Below are 6,494 nucleotides of genomic sequence, written 5' to 3'. Positions count from 1 at the left end.
TCTCTCTCTCTACTCCTCTCTCTCTCTCTCCTCTTCTCTCTCTCTCTCTCTCTCTCTCTCTCTCTCTCTCTCTCTCTTCTCTCTCTCTCTCTCTCTCTCTTCTCTCTCTCTCTCTTCCTCTCTGTCGTCTCTCCTTTTTGTCAATAATAACCTATGTCTACCATTTCTATATACAGTATTTACCCCTTGCCACCTCCCTCCCTCCTGCCCCAGAGTCAAGTCAGGTCAGGCAGTGTGTTGTAACCCAGGCCTTGGCAGACTCAGTCAGAGTGTGAAAACACTGCCAGTCCACTGTTCTCAGACTAGCTCTCTGTTTGGGTCTAACAGTGATACTGGGACTGGAAGAGACATGTTGCCCCCCCCCATTCCAAGGTAGTGCTGGCCTTTGACAACTAAATCCACTACTCGGGCCCTCCTACTCTCTCACACGCTCTACTGTCATCTCTCACTCCCTCTCTCTCCTTCTTCTCCCTCCCTTCCTCCCTCCTACCACCTTCCCTCTCTCCTCCGTCTGAGAGTTCTGGCTGGGGGCCATCGGTAGCTCAGTAAGAGGGTTCCTGTTGCAGTAAGTCCCCTCTGTTTCTCTTTCTCCCTCCCTCTCTGCCTTCCACCTCCCTCCATCTCTCTCTCTCAATCTCTCTTTCTCATACACACACACGAGTACGTGCGTGCACACACACACACACACATGTTTGTTTTGCTATCCTTGTCGGGACCAAACAATTGATTCCCATTCAAATCCTATTTTAACCCCTAACCTAAACCCAACCTTAAAGGCAGCACTTAATCCCTTAATCCCTTGGTGTGATGTATCATTATTTACTACATTATTGATTTCATCTTTACCATTCAGCCATCAGATTTGCCACCAATGCTCCTTATTGGACACATCACTGCACTCTATACTCCTATGTAAACTGGTCATCTCTRTATASCCGTCGCAAGACCCACTGGTTGATGCTTATTTATTAAACCCTCTTATGCCTCACTCCCCCTATCTGAGATATCTACTGCAGCCCTCATTCTCCACATACAACACCCGTTCTGCCAGTCACATTCTGTTAAAGGTCCCCAAAGCACACACATCCCTGGGCCGCTCCTCTTTTCAGTGCACTTCAACTAGCGACTGGAACAAGCTGCAAGCAACACTCAAACTGGACAGTTTTATCTCCATCTCTTCATTCAGTCTCAATCATGGACACTCTTACTGACAGTTGAGGCTGCTTCGCGTGATGTATTGTTGTCTCTATTTTCTTGGCCTTTGTGCTGTTGTTAGGCATGTTTGTACCATGTTTGTGCTGCTACCATGTTGTGTTGCTACCGTGTTGTTGTCATGTTGTGTTGCTACCATGCTGTGTTGTCATGTGTTGCTGCAATGTTGTGTTGTCTTAGAAAATAACAATATATTTATCTATTAATTTATTTGGTCCAGTGGCATGCTTTATTATTATAATTAGTCTCTACTCTCATTGTTGTCTCTTCCTCTCATTGTCTTCCTCTCATTGTTCCTCTCATTGTCTTCCTCTCATTGTCTTCCTCTCATTGTTCTCTCCTCTCATTGTCTTCCTCTCATTGTCTTCCTCTCATTGTTCCTGCTATTCTCTTCCTCTCATTGTCTTCTCTTCCTTGTCCCTCTCCATTGTCTTCCTCTCATTGTCTTCCTCTCATTGTCTTCCTCTCATTGTCTTCCTCTCATTGTCTTCCTCTCATGCTTCCTCTCATTGAATCGTAGCAGGTGACCCCTCTGAGCTCTCAGCCTCCATTGACCCTCAGGAAAATAACCAACCCAATGTTCTTTTTTACAATTAGCGGGTGGTCCTTAATACACAGCGCGCTGAATGATCGGCAGACGAACGCTAGATCCACATTCGGTGCGATGTGTTCGAACCTTAACCCTAACCTACCTAACCTTAACCCTAACTCCTAACCTAACCCTTAACTCCTAACCTTAACCCCTAACTCCTAACACCTTAACCCTAACTCCTAACCCTGAAGCCTAAAAATTGCCTTTGTGGGGACCAGCAAAATGTCCCCACTTGTCCAAATCTTCCTTGTTTACCATCCTTGTGAGGACTTCTGGTTACCACAAGGATAGTAAAAACAAAAACACACACTCTCTCTGTTTTCAGTCTCCCCTCAGCCCCCCCCCCCCGCTCCTTGTATGCTGTAACAGTTATTATATAATCCCTATAAGTTCTGTGTGTATTTCTGTGGGGCCTGACAAGAGGAAGGGAATGTGAGTATGTATTGATAGAAAGAGGAAGTGTGAGTATGTATTGATAGAAAGAGGAAGTGTGAGGTATGTATTGATAGAAAGAGGAAGGGAAGTGTGAGGTATGTATTGATAGAGAAAGAGGAAGTTTGAGGTATGTATTGAAGAAAGAGGAAGGGAAGTGGTGAGGTATGTATTGATAGAAAGAGGAAGTGTGAGTTGTATTGATAGAAAGAGGAAGTGTGAGGTATGTATTGACAGAGGAGGAAGGGAAGTGTGAGGTATGTATTGATAGAAAGAGGAGGTGTGAGGAGGTATGTATTGATAGAAAGAGGAGGTGTGAGGGAGGTATGTATTGAAAAGAGGAAAGTGTGTGTATGTATTGATAGAAAGAGGAGGTGTGAGAGGATATGTATTGATAGAAAGAGAGGAGTGTGAGGGAGGTATGTATTTATAGAAAGAGAAAGTGTTGGTGGATATGTATTGATAGAAAGAGAAAGTGTGTGGTATGTATTGATAGAAAGAGGAAGTGGTGAGTATGTATTGATAGAAAGAGGAAGGTTGAGGTATGTATTGATAGAAAGAGGAGGTGTGAGGAGGTATGTATTGACAGAAAGAGGAAGTGTGAGGTATGTATTGATAGAAAGAGGAAGTGTGTGGAGTATGTATTGACAGAAAGAGGAAGTGTGAGTATGTATTGTCAGAAAGAGGAGGTGTGAGGTATGTATTCGACAGAAAGAGGAAAGGTGCGCTCTGAGCAGAAGTGTATCTTGATAAGTAAACATTTGGATTGGAAAGCTACAATGCCGGATAGCTGTACAGGCAAGTGGTGGAAGACGAGATACAACTAGTTAATTTGAAAACACGACAACCAAGAGGAAATTCTGACCCAAATCCAGCGTGTGAGCAATTCGAGTTATCGACAACGAATGGGCTGCACTTAGTAGGACAGCGATGTGGCCGCCACGAAGGTGATGTAGCAACGTTAATTATGATCCACGGCAATTTATACGCATACGGTGACAGGGATACGACGAGAGCTGTAACTCTGTAATAAAAGATGAGTATGTCGGTACAAATCAACTGCCAAAAGAAAGATGGACTGACATATAAGTTGCGTGAATCAACTTGCGAAATGTTTACATGATATTTACTCTAGACAAGAATAAGAAGCCTTTGACCAACTTATCGAACATGCTTTCGTATTCTAACTCAGCATGTCCATAGAACATCTGACAAAAATATCTAAAGACATTGAAGCCAGGCAATAGTCGACATTTGTGAAAACTTGTCCATATTTTGGTTATTGACCACTCATCAACGAGCAGAAAAGCCTTTGTCTGTGAGCCACGACCGTACAGGAACTAGTTAAGGTATCGATATATTTATGAGGCCAGTATATAGACCTTAAGACGAGGGAAATCATAAACTCCTGACCGAGCTGCAATGAACAGGAATATTTGTGAATTTACTAGTCGCGCTGCCTATATATCAACTAGTATGGAACATTGATTTCCTGTCATGGATATTAATAAGGTAGGTTTTCTTATAGACAGAGGCCAAGTAGTGACAAATCGGAAACTTTTCTACAGAGAGAGGAATGCAACAATGTAGATCGAAACGTGATGTAAGGGAAGCGCCTATTTTGTATTTGTGATAGAAAAGAGGACTCAAGTGTTTGACAGATATATCACATATTTGAACCACAAGATGAATGGGCAAGGTTCCATACGATTTGCTGATATCACCATGCCTGATCAGCTTACTGTATCGAACAAGCGGTCTTGTCTGATGGTGACCTCCGGTTATATTGATAGAAAGAGGAAGTTGTGCAGGGTGTACTTTGCGTATATTCGTGCATGACAAGAGGACAGCTGGTCTGTGTCGACGGGTGTCGGGTCTTATGTATTCGAAGTTAGAAAAGAGAGGATAATGCTTCACGGTGGTACTACGTTCAAATGGGATACCGTGCTGCAATAAGGAGAGTATCCATACTAGTTTGAGATTGGGGCTATAGTGGCGATATGACCGTTTGATCCTCAAGCGGCCAGCATGACTCTCTTTGAAGTAGTGATCAGATAAGGAAGTGGAAAGTGGGTTATAATTAGTACCTGACCTCAGGTCCGCAGAAAGCGAGCAGGACAGCGTTAGTGATGGTCATGTATATTAAGACAGACAGAGGAAGTGTGCGTATGGTGTGATCTTATATAGAGCACAACTAGGGTAGCGCGAAAGTGGTAGACCGGTACTGGCCTTTTGAGATCTCGGGGCAGATGAGAGGGAGTGAGACGATCAGAGGCCAACTGCTGCTGTCCAGCAGCAGCCTCAGCTGTCCTCGAAAGTGAGTGTAATTGACACAAAGAGGAAGTGTGAGGTATGTATTGATAGAAAGAGGAAGTGTGAGGTATGTATTGATAGAAAGAGGAAGTGTGAGGTATGTATGATAGAAAGAGGAAGTGTGAGGTATGTTTTGACAGAAAGAAAGAAAACACAGAGAGGGGAGGAGTCTTGGGTCAGAAAGGACAAGGTTCACTTACAGAATTATGACATAAAGGAGAGAGAATGATGAAAAAGAGAGAGAAAGAAAGAAAGAAAGAAGAGAATAGAAGAATAGAAATAGCAAACTATCCAGGGAAGGAGGAAGGGGGAGGGTGTTGAGAAAAATAAAAGACAGGAGGAGAGAGGGCAGAGAAAATGAGAGAAAACAATTGTGAGAAAAGGAAAGGAAAGTCAGAAAGAGGGGGAGAGATAGACTGAGAGGGGAAAGAGAGAGAAAGAGAGCGAGAGAGAGAGAGGCCCAGTGGAGGCTGAGGGGAAACTGAGGTTTCCTATCTGAGGAGGTGGCTGGCTCAGAAGAAAAACATCTCTCAACTCAGGGTGTGTGTGTGCATGTCATTGTTGAGTGATGGGACAGGGGAGGAGGGGTATGTTGCGGTTGTGGTTTGGGTGTGTATGTGTCAGGGAGGAGGGGACAGTCAGAACTCCTGCCCCGAAAGAAGGATGGAGAAGGGGGGAGAGAAGGTGAGAGGGAGCAAGAGGGAGAGAGAAGTGGAAGAGGGAGACACTAAAAGAAAACGTCAGAAAGGAGAAGTCCGTCGTATGGGTTCAAGGGTGGAAGGCCAATTGTAGCCTGGCTACAGATTTATTTGGTCATTCTCTGTTTAGTGTGACAATAACCATAGGAGTTGCTAAAACWGTACAGGCTAGAATTTGCTTAGGTTAGTGGCCAAGATATGCCTTTTTTATGTTTACTAAAGATATCCACTGCATCCTGTTCTAGGTGTATAGCCTGGCTAAACCAGACTCATCATAGTTGAGCACAGAATTCAGTCTGGTTTAGAATTACAACATTTCGGGCCTCCCGAGTGGCACAGCGGTATAAGGCACTGCATCACAGTGCTTGAGGTGTCACTACAGACCCGGGTTCGATCCCAGGCCAGCCGATCCCAGGCCAGCCGTGACTGAGAGACCCATGAGGCGGTGCACAGCTGGCCCAGCGTCGTCTGGGTTAGGGGAGGGTTTGGCTGGTTGGGATGTCATTGTCCCATCGCGCTCTAGCAACTACTTGTGGTGGGCCGGGCACCTGCAAACTCACTTCGGTAGCCAGCTGGACGGTGTTTCCTCCAACACGTTGGTGCGGCTGGCTTCCGGGTTAAGCGAGTAGTGTGTCAAGAAGCAATGCGACTTTGCAGGGTTGTGTTTCGGAGGACGCATGGCTCTTAACATCAACTCTCCCGAGTCCGTATGCAAGTTGCAGCGATGGGACAAGACTGTAACTACCAATTGGATMAATTGTGGAGTAAAAGTACAAMAWTKTTGGTGAAATCCTGGTTGGAGGATTCTGGACTTTCTGCTTATTCCCTCGTGATTCCAGTAATCATCCGASTGGGAATTTKGGGAAAACTACCTGAATTAAACCCTAGTCTGGTTTCACCAGGCTTCTAGACTGGTATCMCAGCAAACAGTGCAGTGGAATTCTVTTTAAATGGTTGAGGTTAAAGTTCACACCCCACCCGTATTAGCCAGTCACACCTGAGGCCTCATCTCTCCCACCTGGCCTGGCTGCAGTCACTCTGCCCACTCCCGACTGGCCTCAGACGGCGTTAGCAAACCGTGCAGGCTGGCACAGCTCCCACTGCAGGGACTTGCTTGAGGTGTGAACAACGGACGCCATTATGTGTCAAATGACCTCAGGGGCGGCAGGTAGCCTGGTGGTTAGGCATTGGGCCAGTAACCGAAAGGCTGCAAAATCAATCCCCGAGCTGACAAGGTAAAAATCTGT

The 6,494-nt window shown here is 45.3% G+C and overlaps 1 long non-coding RNA gene across 2 annotated transcripts; it reads left to right on the top strand.

Moving 5' to 3' along the window:
• Positions 1-1,974: 1,974 nt before the first annotated feature.
• On the top strand, positions 1,975-6,271 carry LOC139026856 (uncharacterized). Of its 2 annotated transcripts, none has more exons than XR_011478801.1 (3): positions 1,975-2,612; positions 2,680-2,866; positions 4,577-6,271. It is a non-coding gene; the product is annotated as an uncharacterized lncRNA (long non-coding RNA). The 2 variants fall into 2 exon arrangements; XR_011478802.1 differs by having other exon boundaries at positions 2,680-2,898.
• Positions 6,272-6,494: the final 223 nt, after the last annotated feature.

Source organism: Salvelinus sp. IW2-2015, unplaced genomic scaffold (assembly GCF_002910315.2).
Source record: "Salvelinus sp. IW2-2015 unplaced genomic scaffold, ASM291031v2 Un_scaffold6098, whole genome shotgun sequence".
Classification (NCBI taxonomy): domain Eukaryota; kingdom Metazoa; phylum Chordata; class Actinopteri; order Salmoniformes; family Salmonidae; genus Salvelinus; species Salvelinus sp. IW2-2015.
The sequence above is the reverse complement of the archived record's forward strand: the minus strand, read 5'-3'. Positions and strand labels throughout refer to the sequence as shown.